Source organism: Tamandua tetradactyla, chromosome 5 (genome assembly GCF_023851605.1).
Source record: "Tamandua tetradactyla isolate mTamTet1 chromosome 5, mTamTet1.pri, whole genome shotgun sequence".
Classification (NCBI taxonomy): Eukaryota; Metazoa; Chordata; class Mammalia; order Pilosa; family Myrmecophagidae; genus Tamandua; species Tamandua tetradactyla.
This window is the reverse complement of record NC_135331.1, coordinates 11,321,927-11,341,473: the sequence shown is the minus strand read 5'-3', so window position 1 is coordinate 11,341,473 and position 19,547 is coordinate 11,321,927. Positions and strand designations below refer to the sequence as shown.

The following is a 19,547-nucleotide window of genomic DNA, read 5'->3' as shown; positions in this document are numbered from 1 at the left end:
GTTGAAGCCTGTCACCTTTTATTTATTGACTGGAATGTGATGCAAAGAGAAATTTCCCTTCAAGTCTTTGGTTACCCAGAGTAGTTTATGTGGGAAAGGCAGTATAAATACTTGATTTATTCCCATTTATTAACCAAGTTTCAGAAAAATGACTAGTTTCCTTAGCATTCTCCCAAAGTAACCAATTAGTTGGGTTTTTTTAAAACACCATTGTGAACTCATGGATTTAAATATGTTTGAAATATTTCAATCCACTGCAGTTATCTTTGATACTCATATTGTCCCATGTTTAGCCAGTGGGAGCTTTTTCAAATAGATGCTTGAGACTCTTTGACACCATCCTAATAGTTTTGTGGGTTTATTTTATTTTATTTTTTTAAATAGAATCCTCACTTTGTAATATGAAAAAATGTTCTATAATAATCTTCTCCAGTTCTGAGCTGGAATCAACCATTTCTCCTAGGAGTAATGCTTCTTTTCATCGGAAATAATATTTGGAGGCCACAGTATTTAGGAGCTATGGATGCTCTGCTGCTTGGTTGTAGGGTTGTCAGATAAAAGATGCTCAGTTGATTTTTTAAAAATCCTATTAACTGTTTAAACTTGCATCTTCAAGGACAGGAGCTGTTATATTCAACTTTATGATGATGATGATGATTATTTCAATTAGAGAGGTTGTAGCTTTACAGAAAAGTCATGCAAAGGTACCACACTTTGCATTAGTGTGGTACCTTTGTTACAATTGATGAAAGAATATTAAATAGTGCTAATTAACTATTTTTCCCCAGATACCATATTATTAACCATATTTTCTATATGGTTATTATTAGATATTGTTATTAACTATATGTAGTCCATAATCTACATTAGATATTTTTCCCCAGATGCCATGTTTTTCCCTAGATACCATATTATTAACACCTTGAATTAGTGTCTGTGCTGGTTTGAATCTATTATGTACCCCAGAAAAGCCTTATTTTTTTAATCCTGATCCAGTCTTGTGGGGCCAGACCTGTTGCTTAGGGTGGAAACCTTTGATTGGATTGTTTCCATGGAGATGGACCCACCCAATTGTGGGTGTGAACTTTGAATTAGATTACTTCTACAGAGATGTGACACGCCCAATTGTGGATGTGGAGTTTTGATTCTATGGAGATGTGACTTCACCCGTTCAGGGTGGGTCTTAATTAATTTACTACAGTCCTTTAAAAGGGGAAATATTTTGGAGAAATCCCAGATGCAGATGCTTGGAGACCAGTTGCTTCAAAGCTAACAGAGACAGATGTTTGGAGATGCTTGGAGTGCTGATAAAGAGAGCAGATGTGTAGACAGAACCCAGCATGTGTTGCCATGTGATGTTAAACAAGCCAAGAACCTGGAAAAACCTGTAGAAGGAGCCAAAGAAGCCGAGAGGTGAAACCCAACCCTGCAGAAGCCAGTGGGGACCCCCACAGGTCACGGAGGCTGAAAGCAACGGAGCTCATGAACAAGCATCCAGCAGATGCCAGCCATGTTCCCAGCTGACAGAGGTGTTCCAGACAGCATCAGCCTTTCTTGAGTGAAGGTAACCTCTTGTTTGTGCCTTAGTTTGGACATCCTTATGGCCTTAGAACTGTAAACTTGTGACTTAATGAATTCCCTTTATAAAAACCATTCCATTTGGTATATTACATTTGGCAGCCTTTAGCAAACTAAGAACAGTGTCATACATTTGTTTTATAATTCATCAAAGAAGATTCTTATACTTGTACTATTAACCCCAGTCCATCATCCACAACAGGGTTCACTGTGTTACACAGTTCTGTGTTTTATCTTCTTTCATTCAAGTAATATACATTACCCAAAACTTCCCATTTCAATCACATCTAAAAACATAATTACATTCACAATAAAGTGCTACCATCACCACCATCCATTTCTAAACCTTCGCAATCAGCCTAAATAGAGATACTGTACAAATTAAGCACCATTCCCTATTACCTACTCCAATCAATCCCCTGGTAACCTATATTCTAGATTGTCACGCTATGAATTTGCTTATTATAATTAATTCATATCAGTAAGATCATACAATATTTATCCTTACTACCCAGCTTATTTCACTCAGCATAATTTTCTGTTTTTTTTTTTTTAATATTAGCCATTCTAGTGGGTGTGAAATATCTTATTGTGGTTTTGATTTGCATTCCTAATAGCTAGTGATTTTGAGCACTTTTCACATGCATTTTAGCCATTTATATATCCTCTTTGGAAAAATGTCTATTCAAGTCTTTTGTCCATTGTAAAATTGGGTTCCTTTGTCTTTTTAATGTTGAGTTGTAAGATTTCTTTGTGTATACTGAATATTAAACCTTTATTGGATATGTGGTTTCCACATATTTTTTCCCATTCAAGAAGTTGCTTTTCACTTTTATGGCAAAACCTTTGATGTACGAAAGTTTTTAATTTTGAGGAGGTCCCATTTATCTATTTTTTCTTTTCATTGCTTGTACTTTTGGTATAAAGTCTAAGAAACCATTTCCTAACACAAGATCTTGAACATGTTTCCCTATATTTTTTTCTTGGAGTTTTATAGTCCTGGCTCTTATAGTTAAGTCTTTGATGCATTTCGGGTTAATTTTTGAATATGGTATGAGTAGGGGTCCTCTTTCATTCTTTTGCACATGGATTTCCAGTTCTCCCAGTACTATTGATTAAGGAGATTATTCTTTCCCAATTAAGTGGACTTGACAGCCTCATCAAAAATCAGTCGATCATAGCTATTTCTGTACTCTCAATTAGAATCTATTGATTGATATATCTATCCTTATGTCTGCACCATGCTGTTTTGACACAATGGTTTTGACCACTGTATCTTTGTAGTACGTTTTAAAGTCAGGAAGTGTGAGTCTTCCAACTTTGTTTTTCTTTTTCAAGATGTTATTGGCTATTTGGGGTCCCTTACCCTTCCAAATAAATTTGATAATTGGCTTTTCCATTTCTCAAAGTAGGCTGTTGGAATTTTAATTGGGATGGCATTGAATCTGTAAATCATTTTGGGTAGAATTGACATCTTAATGGTATTTAGTCTTCCAATGCATGAACATGGAATGTCCTTCAATTTATTTAGATCTACTTTGATTTCTTTTAGTAATGTTTTATAGTTTTCTGTTTATAAGTCCTTTATATCCTTGGTTAAATTTATTCCTAGATATTTGATTCTTTTAGTTGCTATTCTAAATGGAATTTTTTTCTTGATTTCTTCTACAACTTACTCATTACTATGTACAGAAACACTGTTGATTTTTGCATGTTGATATTCTACCCCATCACTTTTCTGAATTCAGAAAAGCTATTAGCTCTAATAGCTTTGTTTTAGATTTTTCGGGACCTTCTTTGTATAGTATCATATCATCTGCAAATAGTGAGAGTGCTACTTTCCAATTTAGATGCCTTTTCTTTCTTTCTTTTTTTTTTTTTTTTTTTTTTTGCCTAATTTATCTGGCTAGAACTTCCAGTCCCATGAGGAATAACTGGGGTGCCAGTGGGCAAGAATGCTCAGTAAAATTTGTATTTCAGGTAAACAATTGATATTTTCTAGTGTAACTATGTCCAAAATATTGCGTGGTTTATATTTATACTTCATTGAGTATTTGTTTATTTGTTCGATGTGGTAACCTTACTTGGTTTTGTTTCATGCCATTTCAGTGGATAGAACTAAGAAATATGTATTCTTTCAAGATAAAACCCCTCATACTGAAATGTCCAGTTAAAATCAGGAGTACAGGAGTTTTGCTTAACCACTTTGATCTTCTCTATGTGCCTCTTTTCTCCCATGTCAGAAAGCTTGGGCCTCAGCAACTCAAGCATAATATACTATTTGCTTTATCCTACATTACACACTTAGTATAGTGCTCAGACTCAACAATATGATTACTAAAAACATGTTAAGAGTTTTAGCTGCACACTTTAATTTAACCCCTCTGATTATAGCATGTTGTCTTACCCCCATGCTTTTCTTTGGCTGTCTCTGAAGTTAGAGCTCCTCTAGAGCAAGTTCTCTAGAGAAGAAACATCTAATCTTATGTAGGGATTGGGACAAAGGAGTCACAAGGAGGGGGATCTGAGTCTAACAGTTCGTGGCATTAAGTGCAATTAATTATCTGTTTTTAGTCCCCTCTGACCCACGGGGCCTCCCAAGGTACCTGGGACCTCTAATTCCTGAGCCTTTTTAAGGTCAATTAGGTCGGTTTGGTCATAGTTCATTAACAGTTATCTAGTCTTCTATTCTTTGTCCTATGGAATTTATACCTCTACTATCCTTTTAGTTGTGTTTCAGGAAAGAGCAGAGATAATTGCATGGGTTCAACTTGCCATGTTTCTATATATTTCATGTAATCATATTTTTCATATCAGGCTTAGAGAGGCAGTATCGTGAAATGATTAAAACCACTCATTTGGTAATTTTTTTTTATTATTAGAGCAGTTGCAGGTTAACAGAAACATCATGCAGGAAGTAGAGTTCCCATATACCTCCTCCCCCAACGTACACACACACACACACATACACACACACACACACACACAGAGTTTCCCTGTTGTTAACATTTTCCATTAATGTGGTATCTTTGTTACAATCCACAAAGCAATATTATTATAATTATGTTATTAATTTTAGTGTCCTATTTGTGTAGTATAATTCGTTTGTGTGTGTATGTGGTAATTTAAATAAATCTAAAATTTCCCCTTTTTACCCTTTCCAAATATACAATTCATTGGAGTTAATTACATATACAAAGTTGTGCCTTCATCTGCATCATCCATTTTCAAAACTCTTATGTTGCTCTAAACAGAAACTCCATACCAATTAACCTTAACTCCCCATTCCCCTCCCCCACTTGGCCCATGATAACCTGTATTTTCGTTTCTGACTTCATGAACTTATAAATGCATCCACTTTGCAGTCACAATGTTTGGTTCAAATCTGTAGTTCTGCTACTTGCTCTCTTTGTAAGATTGGGCTAGCTTTCTGGGCTTGGAATCCGCATCTGTAAAGTGGGAATAATAGAGACATCTATGGCATAATTGGGTAGTGTGAAATGACCCTGGGCACTTAATAAGTGCTCAAAAGACCTTTAAAATATCATTAGAGAACTGGCTCAGGGTTACTTAATTGGGAATGGCAAAATGTTAACTGTTATTCTATATGGCTATGCTAACTTTCAGGGCTGCCTAATTCTGCCTAAAGCCAATGGAGGAAAATTAATTCTCTGGTAATCTTCCTATAAATCAGCTGGATTTCATCAGTTCTGCAGTTCTGAATTTTGCAGTTCCATCTTTTCCCTGCAGGTGGCAGCTTCTGTCATCAAAACTTGGTAACTCATAGGGCTGTCACGGGGAAAAAGGCTGATTCTTTTATTGGCTCAATCAGTCAATCAATCAACAAATATTTTCTGAGCACCTACTATGTACTCAAGCAGACAACGTCGTTGCTCTCTCACAACTTATGGTTTGCAGCAGTTCTAGAACTTAATTGAGAAAAGTTGAGGAGACCTCCCCCCAAAAAACCTCCCATGTGAATATCCTAGACTGTTCTAGAATGAGCCCTTACTCAGAATGAGTCAAAGAAGGCACTATAAAGGATATTATTTAACACTAATTGTTTTTCAGGTCTGCTTGCACTTGATAGGACGTTTTCATAAGCTCTACCCTCAGAGAAAAGAGTTGGGATGCTTTGTATTGAAGTGGTTCCTATTTTGTGGTGATGGAGTAATGGGGGATGGACGGTGGGATTTAGAAATTAAAGACCAGAGATAATAACCAAAATGCCAAGATTTTTTAAGCCTAACATCTTTTTGTTTGTTTGTTTAATATATATATACAAAGAAGAAAAGAAAGAAAAAGAAATAATTTTCAAAGTATACTTCAACAAGTAGTTACAGAACAGATTTCAGAGTTTGTTGTGGGTTACCATCCCACTATTTAAGATTTTTCCTACTAGCTACTTCAAAATACTGGAGGCTAGAAGAAATATCAGTACGGTGATTCAGCAGTCATACTCATTTGTTACGTCCTATTGGCTCTGTTTTAATTCCTCCTTCTCCTTTGATCCTTCTCCCAATTCATAGGGATCTTAAGGAAATGCCAGTTCTTTTCATGTTGAGAAGGGGTGTCCACACTAAAGGATAGGGGAATGTCACTAGTTGATAATTTTGAAGAGGCTGGTACCTCTGGGTTTCAGGATTTATCTGGCCTAGGAATCCTCTGGAAATTATAGGTTCCAGGAGAGCAAATTTAGTGCATGAAACTTTTATAGAGTCTCAATTCTAGCCCTAGGTGTTCTTAAGAGTTAACAGAAGTGATGTTGGTTGGGGTTTAAGCAAACCACAGCAATTAGCACTATCTAACTGAAGCTTGCATAAGAGTAGCCTCTAGAATAGCCTCTTGACTCTGTTTATTCTCTCTTGGCTACTGATACCTTATTTCATTACACTTCTTTTCCCCCGTTTGGTTAGGAAGGTGTTGTCCATCCCAAAGTGCCAGAGCCACACTCATCCCTGGGAATCAGGCCCCACGTTGTCAGGGAGACTTTCACCCCTGGATGTCATGTCCTATGTAGGGGGGAGGGTAATGTTTTTCCTTGCAGAATTGGGCTTAGAGAGAGTGAGACCACATCTGAACAACAGAAGAGGTTTCCTGAAAGCAGCTGTTAGGCCTCGTTATGAATAGTCTTAGCTTTTCCGTTATAAAAATAAGTGTCATAATGGCAAACCTCAAAATCAAGGGCTTGAAAAAAAAAAATCAAAGCCTTGCCCTATTTTCTTGGAAGTTCCCAGTGATTGAAAAGGTACTGGGGTTTTCTGGATGGGAAAGTTTAATAGTCTCTCTCTCTCTTTTTTTTTCTTTCAGACTCTCAAGGGACTCTACCGATACTTTTTTTTTTTTTTGCATGGGCAGGCACAGGAAATTGAACCCAGGTCTCTGGCATAGCAGGTATGAATTCTGCCACTGAGCCATCATCACACAGCCCTTTACCAATACTTTTTAATTATCAGCCTACCATAGTCGGAGCTGTATCTGGGTATTACATTAAGCTATACAGAACTGCAACACCTCAGTTCTGTTCTGGATCAAGAAGTTTGTTGATTTAGGTTGTATGTTACAGAAAATTTAGGTTCTAGACATAATAAACCTCTCTGCCTTTTGTCTCGCATCGTATGTGAAGATCTAAGTACATACACTACCATCTTTTACCCTGTATTCTGATTTACCTTAGTCCCAGCCAGATTAGCTTCATTTTTATCTCTAATTAAGGCCTGATCTCTTTTTTCAGTTACTTTAACTGTTATTGCATATAGCTGTGCTGACTTTCAGGGCTGCAGCACTTCTTTTCTGGGTCTTAGGTAACACAGAGTTACTCAAAGTTCCAGGGAAATACCACTTGATACACATATAGCTCGGTGTCTCAGAATCTAGAAATGCACTTACAGCTTCAAACTAAGTGTGGCTGCAATAAGGGCTTACAATCTTGGCTCCAGTTTTCTTTTAGATACTTTCTAAAAGAGACCTTAGCAAATATGTTCTTTTGTTTCTGGCTTATTTGCACAACACATTGTCCCCAAGGTTTATTCAGTTCATTGCGTGCCTCCTGACGCCCTTCCTTTTTGTAGCTGCACCATATTCTATCATATAAATGTATCATAGTTGGCCATTCAGCATCTCAGTCTTTGTTCCTGTTGGCTCCCTCCTTCTGTTGGGCATCATGGATAATGTCCAAAATAAACAAACCATGTCTTACAGTAGCCTCCTTGGTTTACAATCAGCAGCCCTCTCAATTTTAGACAATTTTCATTGGTCCGAAGAGACAAAGAATTGACAAGCACAGCCTCACCAAATATCAAATCAAAATTCATCCTAATCACCTGTCCCCCTCCCCTATTAGTTGGTACTGTTGAGGACTTCCTGTTAACTATTGACTATAGCATGCAATTTTAGTTTTCCCCTGTACCCCTCTACTATCAACTCTGTGTCCAATAGCAAACCTTTGAATAGTTCATGTGAGATCTTATTTATAATTGTGAATTCAGTCAGTGGGATACATGAAACTGTACATCCCCCTCAATCTTATTCACCTTTAATATAAGCCTAACATCTTTTTAGAAAAATTATTAAAAATTTACAAGTAAGACCAGGCGAAGACAATGTAGCGTTACTGGATTTTGGTGTATTAAGTTCTTGGCTATGCCATAAGAAAGAATTCAGAGGCACAGCACAGATAGGGCAAGTAGGTAAGAAATTTATTAAGGGGTGGGCCACTGTGGCTCAGCAGGCAGAGTCTTGCCTGCAATGCCAGAGACCCAGGTTCAATTCCCGGTGCCTGCCCATGCAATAATAATAATAATAAGGCACTTTAGAAATGTATTAAGCACACATGCAAAGAAAAGGAGCATGTGGGCACTCTCACAAGTAAAGGAAGATGGAGGGTGAGAGGCAGTAGGCAATGTGGGGCCACTTGCTTTAATGGATTAGCTTTACTAATTCCACACACACATACCCCCTTCCTTGTTCAGGCCTTTTCTTCTTCCTTCCCCTCTCCCTGGTGGTGGACAGTGCATTTGTTGGGTCATTTGGTTCCACCCTTCTCAAAAAGTGACTCATTGAGATTGGTGTCATTTGGCTTTAGACATATTGGCTGCTGCTTCCTGTAAGTGCATAGCCCCGGGCGGGGCATTTGTACCAGACCTGACCTGCTGACCTTGATTAACAGTCCTTGTTCAAGGGCTCCTTCATGGTTTTCTCTCTTTCCCTTCTCTCCCTATTCTAGCCTGCCTCAGTAGTCCTTTTAGTGTCATTTAAGGCATTAAGAAACCCACTCAAGGATTACTTCATTCTCTAGCAGAGGTCAGCAAACTTTTGTAAAGGTCTTGCTAGAAAATATTTTAGACTTTGCAGGCTGTATGCTCTCCTCAACTCTGTATTTGGAGTTCAAAAGTACCTTAGAAAATACGTAAATGAAAGGGCTTGGCTATGTTCCAGTAAAACTTTATTTACAAAAACAGAGGGCCAGATTTGACCTACTACTGGCATAGACCAGGGAATATACTTTTGTTTGCTTTCTATTTACTATTGATTAAAGGCCTAAATTTCTATCTAGTAGAGTTTCAAATATTTTCTGTCTGGTATAAAAAAAAAACCGCAAAGTTACAGTTTTTTATTACCCTCCAGGACATTGAATGGTTTTGTATCTAACCAATTTCCTACTTCCTCAAACACCCAGTTCCTCAAAAGGCTCTTTGAAACATCTTTCCCATTGTTTTGGTTTGCTAAAGCTACCTAAATGCCATATACCAGAAATGGGTTGGCTTTTAACAATGGGGATTTATCAGTTACAATTTACAATTCTAAGGCTATGGAAATGTACAGATTAAGGCATCGACAAGATACTTTCACTGAAGAAAGGTTGGTGGCATCCGGAGTTCCCATCACATGGGAAGGTGTCCTGCCCCTGGGTTTCTTTGCTTTTATGTTCCTTGTGTCTTTGGTCACTTCTCTCAGGACACCTCTCAGAGCTCTTTGTGTCCTACAGTTCTTGTTTTAGTGTCTCTTGGGTGGTTCTCTCTTCCTGCGTTCTTCACTTAATATATGTTTCTGTCTTTATTCTCTTCATAGTGGGTTCCAGTAAAAGGATTTTGACCCATCTTGAATTGGGTGGGTCACATCTCCACAAAAATAATCTAATCAAAAGGTCCTACACACAATGGGTCTGCTCTCACAAGCATGGATTTAAAAAACATTGGCTTTTCTGGGTTACATAACATTCAAACCAGCACATACACCTTACTTGTTCCCTCTTTAACAAGTTGAATAACATTTTGATGTGTTCGTTCTAAATTTGAATGAGAGTCATGTTTTAAGTTTTGACATCCCTGTTTGTTACTTTTGTTATTTCTCTCACTAACCAACAAAGAGACAGGTGTTATCATGGAGGGAAACAAAGGGGGAATTTAGGAACTACATCCCTTTTCTTAGTCAAACTCAGAGGAAGAGAAATCCCCTGTGGTGGGGGCAGAGATTTTTTGCTTTTTTTAAAAAATTTTTATTAATAAAACCAATCAACATACAATATGAACATTCTTTTTTTCATCACATAGTTGTATATTCATCATCATGATCATTTCTTAGAACATTTGCCTCAATTCAGAAAAAGAAATAAAAAGAAAACAGAAAAAAAAAATACATACATACCATACCCCTTACAACTCCCATTCATTGATCAATAGCATTTCAATCTACTAAATTTATTTTAACATTTGTTCCCTCTATTATTTATTTATTTTTAATCCATATGTTTTACTCATCTGTCCATAAGGTAGATAAAAAAAGAAGCATCAGACACAAAGTTTTCACAGTCACACAGTCACATTGCGAAAGCTGTATCATTATACAATCATCTTCAAGAAACATGGCTATTGGAACACAGCTCTACATTTTCAGGCAGTTCCCTCCAGCCTCTCCATTACATCTTGACTAACAAGGTGATATCAATTTAATACGTAGGAATAACCTCCAGGATAACCTCTTGACTCTGAAATCTCTCAGCCATTGACACTTTATTCTGTCTCATTTCTCTCTTACCCCTTTTGGTCAGAAGGTTTACTCAATCCCTTGGTGCTAAGTCCCAGCTCATTCTAGGATTTCTGCTCCACTTTACCAGGAAGGTCCACACCCCTGGGAGTCATGTCCCACGTAGAGAAGGGGAGGGCAGTGAGTTTGCTTGTCATGTTGGCTGAGAGAGAGAGGCCACATCTGAGCAACAAAAGAGGTTCTCTTGGGGGTGACTCTTAGGCCTAATTTTAAGTAGGTTTAGCCTATCCTTTGTGGGATTAAGTTTCATATGAACAAACCACAAGATTGGGGGCTCAGCCTGTTGCTTTGGTTGTCCCCACTGCTTCTGAGAATATCAAGAATTCTCCACTTGGGGAAGTTGAATTTTTCCCCTTTCTCACCATTTCCCCAAGGGGACTTTGCAAATACTTTTTTATTCACTGTTCGAATCCTTCTGGGATTTATCAAGGCATCACTCTGGACAAACCTACAAAATCTCATGCACTACTCAAGGTTCCATGTAGTTTTGGTGTTCAATTAAGCTGTCCACATAAATTATATTAGGAAATGCACTAGTCAAAATATAAATTTTGTACCAGATATTTTTTGCTTTCGTCTCACACATAATTAAAATTTTAAAACATTAATTACCATCTGTTTTCAATACCCTGCATTATTGACATTCCTTTCTTCTTCCTCATGCAAAACATTTTTAAATTTGTACATTTAGTCACTATCATTTACACTCTAGGCATTCCTAGATTATACCATCTCAGTCTTTATCGTATATCTTTCCTTCTGATTTCATTTGTGCCCCCAGGCCTCTTCCCTCTATCATTCTCACATTCAGCTTCATTCAGTCTTCTTTCATTATTGCATTACAGTTAGGTAGTATTGTGCTATCCATTTCTGAATTTTTACAATCAGTCCCATTGCACAGTCTGTATCCCTTCAGTTCCAATTATCCAATATCTACCCTATTTCTATCTCCTGATGATCTCTGTTCTTAACTGAAATTATCCAAATTCATTCATTAATGTTAGTTCATATCAGTGAGACCATACAGTATTTGTCCTTTTGTTTCTGGCTCATCTCACTCAGCATAATGTCCTTAAGGTCCATCCATGTTGTTACATACTTCATAATTTAAACCATCTTACAGCTACCTAATGTTCCATCTTATGTATATACCACAGCTTATTTAGCTGCTCATCTGTTGATGGGCATTTTGGCTGTTTTCATCTCTTGACAGTTGTAAATAATGCTGCTTTTGTGCAAATGTCCATTTGTGTCTTTGCCCTCACGTCCTCTGAGTAGAAATCTAGCAATGGTATTGCCGGGTCATATGGCAATTCTATACTTTGCTTCCTGAGGAACCGCCAAACTGCCTTCCACAGTGGTTGTATCATTTGACATTTCCACCAACAGTGGATAAGTGTGCCTCTTTCTCTACATCCTGTCTAGCACTGTCATTTTCTGTTTTATTGATAAATGGCCATTCTGGTGGGTGTGAGATGATATCTCATTGAAGTTTTGATTTGCATTTCCCTAATAGCCAGGGAAGTTGGCTTTTCATGTGCCTTTTGGCCATTTGTATTTCTTCTTCTGAGAGGTGTCTGTTCAAGTCTTTTGCCCATTTTGTAATTGGGTTGTCTGTCTTTTTGTTGTTGAGTTGAATAATCTCTTTATTTATTCTGGATACTAGACCTTTATCTGATATATTGTTTTCAAATATTGTCTCCCATTGTGTAGGCTGTCTTTTTACTTTCTTGATGAATTTCTTTGATGCACAAAAGTGTTTAATTTTGAGACGTTCCCATTTATTTATATCTTTCTTCAATCCTCATGCTTTGGGTGTAAGGTCTAGGAAACTAAGAGGCAGAGTTTTTGCCTTTGGCAAAGAATAAAAAGAAAGGCCTGTCTAATTTCCCCTCAGAGTGTTCCTTCCACAAAGCCTAAGTCTGTACACCAAAAATGGACTGTGGATGGAGTCATTCTGTCTTACCTGACCTCAGAATTGATCTCTAGGATTCCACTTTCACGTTTTACTTCTAAACTCCTGGCCACCTCAAATCTACTTTTTTTCTTTCTTTTAAAAATTGTATGGTGGTAAATATATATAACATAAAATTTTCCAATTCAATTTTTTTATCTCTAAATTCTGTGTTCAAATCTACTTTTAAAGCAAGTCCCACATGGAGAGGTAGGTCTTGGGTATATTGAGCAAGCACTTCAATTCTCTAGTGAAATGAACCATGTGCTGCTTTTTTCTTCAATTGCATCATTCTTTCATTAAAAACTTGGGTGGCTTCCCATTGCCATGGCATAAAACTTCACACCCTCGCCCTGGCCTCTGAGGCCCTGAATGATCTGTCCTCTGTCTGCTTTCTTACTGCAGCTTCCCATAGTTAACTACACATTTCCACCGCTGACCTTTTCTTCTACTCCTCAACCAAGCCTAATATTCCTCCTTCACATCGTCGTTTGTATTTGCTATTCCTCCTGCCTCGAATGTTTTTTCCAGAACTGGCTGCTTTCCTTAAATTTCCATTTAGGTCTCAGTCTAAGAGTACCTTTTCTAAGAGGTCTTCTCTGCCTTCCCTATCTTAGCCTCCCCAAAGTCATTTCCCTGATTACTGGTGCAATTTGGTATCTTTTCATATGTTTATTAAACATTCATGTTTTTTCTGTGAAATGCCCTGTTGGGTTATTACTCTACTTTTTCTACTTTTCTATTGAGTTTTTTTCTTTTTCCTTATTAATGTGAAAGAGTGCTTTTGTAATGTTGGTACTAATCCTTCCTTGACTTTATACATTACAAATATCTTCCCTAGTCTGTGGCTTATCTTTTTTTTTCTTCATTCTGCTTGTCTTTTGCAGTATATATATATATATTTGTATCCAATGTGGCAGGGTCACATTTTATATTTTTCCATGTTAGTGTCTCGTTATTGCAGTATCATTTTTTGAACTTTTGTTTGTTTGTTTTGCTTGTTTTTTTGGGGGGGGTGGGGTGTGCATGGACCAGGAATCTTGCACCCCCAACTAACCTTGTACCCCCTTGTCTTTTATTGTACATAATTTAGTCAAGTCAATCTAGTGTAGTAAAATCAATCAAATATAGTCAAATTAATCAAAAATTTCCTTAATAACCTATATATTCCTGAACCCATCATTTCTTATTCTAATATTCTATATTTTCTTCTGAAAGTTATAAAGATTTGCTTTTAACCCCTGGAATTTATTCTTGTATATGGTATGAGTTAAGGATCCAGTTTAATTTCTTCCACAGAGATGACCAGTGTCCTTGCACCATTTTAAAAATAATTTATTCTTTCCTACTGCTTAGTAACATTTCCTCAACTTCCCCTCAAGTATCCATATGTGTGAATCTCTTCTTCCTTTTAATATCTAACTAGTAGATCTTCAGAAACTCATTTTCCTTTCCTATCTATCCTGTCTGTCTGCTAAGACCACATCTTTAGCTTAAAAAATCTCCCTGCCTCCCCTCAGCTTAATCAGTCCATCTTCCTTTATTTGCTTTTCAGTCATCCAGTGATTCTGACCTGACTGCAGGACAGAAGCATCTTTTTTAAAACAAGCTTGTTCCTCCTGATGTCCTGAGCAAACCTGTTTCTCAGAGGCAGCCTTCCAGGCATAGCCATCACTACTGCCTGTTTAATTTTGGGGTTTCGTGAGCTTTCTCTACCTCAGTGCACAAAGAAGCTTATCTCCTATAGAAAAAGGGCTCCATTCTTTTAATTTTTTTTTCATTAATAAAATATGTGGGTATTTCTATGGGTAAAGTCAGATCTGGCCTCCCTAAATCCAAAGCCATGATCAAGACTTATGCAGTTAACAAATCAGAGCCAACGTACGGTGGCACTGATAGTGTGAGCATGTGACAAGCCAAACGGATTCAAGAGATCAGCCTCTGTACAGGTCCTGCCTTGCCCTTGAATGCAGCTCAGTACAACCTACAGGAAAACAGGTTTGGGGCAGCTAACCCTGTGACTTCTACTTCACAATGTAAAAAGGGTAGATTCTCATAAACAAGAGCTCCAGGATATCCCACAGAATTTAGCTGTCTTGGCTCCTTAAAGTCCAAGCCTAAAACCTTGCTGAAAGAGGGACAATAGGAAGCCAAATATTCTGCTAGCAGAGCCTAAACATTTATAAGTTAAAGCTCTGCCCGCTTTGAAGTAAGCCTTCCCTGGACAGAAGGGTTCTTTGCCCAGTAATCTATTCCCTGTCCCAGCCGCCTGCTGAGGTCAATGCTGTGCTCACACAGGTTAGGTCAAGGCCTGCCCCAGAGGCCCTTGTACTCAGGCTCCTGCCAGTTAAAATCCTGCTGAACAACTGTAGCTGTCACGAACTGCCTCAGTCAAGAACCTGCTTGATCTACAATTACCTTTAAGCCCAGAGCCTTGGCTAAACCAGAAATTTGATCTCCATGTGTTATTTTAGCCCCCAAAGGGCAGTCCTCATGCCCACATCTCAGAGTTTTCTGAACAGAAAATTAGCATGTTGGGTTTTATGGGGTGATAATTACACCCTTCTGGGCCTTTCCAAATTCTGAGCTCACTGAGAAGCAGATGCATGAATCAGGCAGCTAGAGGTCAAAAATATCAGCTTTATTGATAAAACTGATTAAAGAACATGGCTTACTCTACCTACAGTCCCCCTCTGGATTAAATTGATTTACCCAGTTGCAGGCAGAAGGGGTTTCTGCTAGCCTCTTTCATAGGAACAGGTTCCCCCCTGTGGGGGAGGAAACATGAGTATGCAAAGATCAGAACACAACAAAAAAGAAAAAAAGAAAGGGTGTGGGCAACATGTTTATCATCTTCTTCCCAAACCCAGCAATCAGACAACACGTTCCTCATGTTGTGGAGGTGCAAAAGAAAGAGGTCCCAAGTTTTCCTACAGTACTTTTTTCCCTGAGGAGTAAAAGCTCCTCTTCTCTATGGAAACATGAGGCATGGAGGATAAGTTCTCTTCAACAGCTATCTTTGGGGACTTATTTGATCCAGTAGTTGTGGCCATAGTACCTGGGTCACATGATGTTTTTGTCAGGATTCATAACATTACAAGCCAAACCCAAAGCAGCTTAAGCAAATAGGGAAATTATTTGAAATCAGGGACTGATCTTCCTTCAGGCAAATCTGGATTTGTTGGTTCAGTCAATGTCACCAGGCCTCTGTCTCTTGCCTTCTCCAGGCTCTGCTTTCCTCTGTATTGGCTTCGGTCTCAGGCTGCCTCTTCCTAGGTGGTGGGAAAGATGGCAGTCAGCAACCCCAAGCTTATGTTCTACCAGCTTAAAAAGCCTGGTGAGGATTTCTCCTTCCTAATACTCCCGGCAAAAATCCTAGAATCATGTCTCATTGGTCTGGCTTGGATCATATACCTTCCTTCAGAACCAGTCACTGTGACCAAGAGAATGCAATGCTTTGGTCAACCTGGGTCATGTGTCCACCCTGGGAACCATGGTCCAGTTCCAACCAAACTGCATGAACCAAGACAGGGTTGGGTTGTTCCCTCAAGAAAAATCAAAGTACTGTATTACAGAAGGGAAGAATGTATTCTAGAGGGAAAAAACAAATGACCACCACACATGATTCAAAGCAAGATGAGTTAAGTGGAAATTCAGCTATTGATAGGTTCCTTCAAAAGGGTTTTGCAGGGTAGGTGCTAAGAGTCTTGAGGGGGCCTGTCTGGTTCAGCCCAGCCCCTCTACAAACTTCCTAGAAGATGAATACATTACTCATCCCCTTTCCTCTCCTGTAAAACAAGCCATGGGTTTTGTGTGGTCTCAAAGCTTCTTCTATTCAACAACATTCACTTCATAGGTATGTACTTAGCACCTGTATATGTCAGGCACTGTTCCAGACACCTGGGATAAAAACAGTGAATAAATAGACAAAGTTCTCTGCCTTCATGGAACTTACATTCTAGTCAGGGCAGAGACTAACAATAAAAAAATAAGTAATCTGTCAGATGGTGCTATATGTTAAGAAGAAAAATCAGGAGGGTGTGTTGGAGGGTTGCATCTTTATATAGGTGATCCGAGAGGGAAAGCATGTGGTAAGTGCTCACTCAACATATGGTGTCTGTTGTTCTCTCATTAGTAGTCTCAGTCTCACTCTTATTATCTGGCATATTAAAAGCAACAGTGACTCATTGATGAAGTATCCTCAGCCTGGTATATAAGGCCCTCTGCACTAGGTCCTAAATTATTTTAATTGAAATGTAATTAACAAACTATAAAATTTACCCTTTTAAAAGTATACAATTCAGTGGTTTTTAGTATATTCATAAAGTTGTGCAAACATTACCACTACCTAATTCAATAATATTTTCATCTTAATTCAATAAGATTTTCTAAAAAGGAATCTCATACCCATTAAGCAGTCACTCCCCATTTCCCCATCCTCTCAGTCCCTGGCAACCACCAATCTACTTTCTGTCTCTGTGGATTTACCTATTCTAGATATTTCATTTAAATGGAATCATACAGTATATGGAATCATACAGTATGTTTGGCTTCTATCACTTAGCATCATGTTTACAAGGTTCATCCATGTTGTGACATGTGTCAGCACCTCATTCCTGTTTATGGTAGAATAACATTCCATTGTGTGGATATACCACATTTTGTTTATCCATTCATCAGTTGATGGACATTTGGGTTGCTTCCACTTTTAGGTTATTATGACTTACGTGGCTATGAATGTTGTGCACAATTTTTGCATGGGCATGTTGTCAATTCTCTATATCTAGGAGTGGAATTGTTGGGTCATATGGTAACTCTATGTTTAAGTTTTTGAGGAAATGCCAAACTGTTTTCTGAGGGGGCTACACCATTCTACATTCCCACCAGCAGTGTATGAGAGTACCAATTTTTTCACAACCTTGCTATAATACTTTTTATTGTCCATCTTTTTTATTATAGCCATCCTTTCAAGTAAGTCCCAGAGTCTCATTGTTCTGTCTTGGATCAAGAGCCCTATTTCTCATTATTCTGCATTCAAACCTTAAGGTCAAACTTCCCTTGACTACTTGCCCTTCTCCAATCACATTCTGCAGTTGTTAAGTTTCCTTTTCTTCTCCTTGGAGTGACCAGAAACCACTTCCCCCCAGACTCCTGTCTGTCCTGTCAGGCATCTCACAAATGTCTTCTTCATGAAATAACCTCGAGTATCCCTCCACCCAGACGGGTTCCATCTCCCTTCCCCAGAGTCTTCCTTTATTTGAACCAACGGGGCTTATTTTCTTTCTATATTTACTTTATTTTAACCCACCCACTAGACTGTGACTGCTTTAGCCTAGTGCCTTAGGGGCATAACAGGGGCTCACCAACTATTTGTTCACTTGCATGGTATTGCTGTATCCCATAGCCCAGTGATTCTAAACTGGCAGCAATTCTGTTCCCTACCCTAGGGAACACTTGGCAATATCTGGATGACATTTTTAGTCGTCCCAACTTGGGGATGGGGGTGAGAGTGCTACTGGTATTTAGTGGGTAGAGACCAGGAATGCTGGGAAATATCCTCCAATGCACAGGACAGCTACTACAACAAAGAGTTGTCCAACCCCAAATGCCAGTAGTCCCAAGGTTGAGAAACCCTGCCATAAGCTAATTAGTGCTCCTTTTGAATAGGTTAGCCAAGAGAAATCAGAAGCCATCAGTGTACCAGTCTGGTGAAAATCTCACTGGAGAATTCATGCCTCGTTATTTTTTCCTTTTCTTTTTTTAGGAGCTGGGAAGCTCCTAGGAGCTGGGGTGACTCCAGCATAAAGCTCTTTCCTAATGCCATCGAGGTGCCCTGGGAACACAGATGGTATTTTTGCCACTTGTTCTCCTCTAAGAGTGACAACTGACCTCCCAGGAATCCTAGAAGTGCTAGGAATGTAACTCTGTTAAGAAGAAAACTCCTAGGTCTTTTTAAGTCTAGCAAAATGTCAAATGTGGATAGTGCTCTTGGGGAAGGACAGGAGAAGATATTTTTCAAAGTATTCTCTCCTGGTATCGCAATGATGGTAAAACTTTTCAGAGCTGACTTTGGAATAAATGATTCAATAGAACCTGAGACCATGTCTCCTCTCCTTTCTCAAAAGTGCAAAAGAGCTTTAAGAAAGGATTCTATTCACATTGTGCATCATGAGCAACTCATTTGCAGGCAACTCAAGGCATCCGTATAATTTGACTGTGAAAACAGCAGCCCAATGAGAGTAGAGGTTACCAGCTTTAGAGATACATGTTATGTTCCTATTCATCTCATCCAACCGGTTCTTGTGAGTGACATAGAAATTAGGTAATATATCTTTTGAAAATGAAAGGTAGGAAAAGGCTGAAGAAATCACAGCCTTGGAATAGGGGTTGACATGCTATTTTAAAAAGTTTGTCCTTGGGGCAGAATTACCTGACAGCCTGGCTGGGAGTTGGTAGCCATGTGTGTGCTTGAAAGAATAATCTTTAGCGCAGATGATGGGAGACAGAACCGCCAAGGCAGAGGCCTCCGTCGAGCTCCACCCCTGCTCGGGCGCTGTGCAATTCTTGTGAGCCAGAAACCGTAGTATGGTGCGATTGCATTATTGGGACAGCTATGTCTCTTATCTAGTAATAAACTTTTTTTGTGTGCGTGTATATTTGAGAAAATGCCACTCACTATGTAAAGTGATTTATTCAGTCCAATTTTGATGAAAACCTTGAGGACAGAAACAGAGAGAGAGAATTCTTGGCATGCTGTGAATTACAAAAGTTTAATGAAGACATTAATTAGGATAGTGGAATAATGTAATTTGAGTGAATGGTTGGAAGGACTTTTTGGTATATTAACAAAGATATAAAAAAAAAGAATCATTTTAAAAATGGGATGGGAATTCCAAATTAACCACAGTCAAAAGTGAACTGCAGCAAACCATGATATGCCAAGCCCCACTCTACAGTATTCCTGAAAACT

The 19,547-nt window shown here is 38.5% G+C and overlaps 1 long non-coding RNA gene across 1 annotated transcript in view; it reads left to right on the top strand.

Moving 5' to 3' along the window:
• Window positions 1-19,547, top strand: part of LOC143683612 (uncharacterized) — a 46,046-nt gene that overhangs the window by 25,726 nt on the left and 773 nt on the right. Inside the window, exon 2 of the long non-coding RNA XR_013175563.1 lies at window positions 6,889-6,972. This is a non-coding gene — a long non-coding RNA (uncharacterized LOC143683612). The remainder of the gene's footprint in view (window positions 1-6,888; window positions 6,973-19,547) is intronic.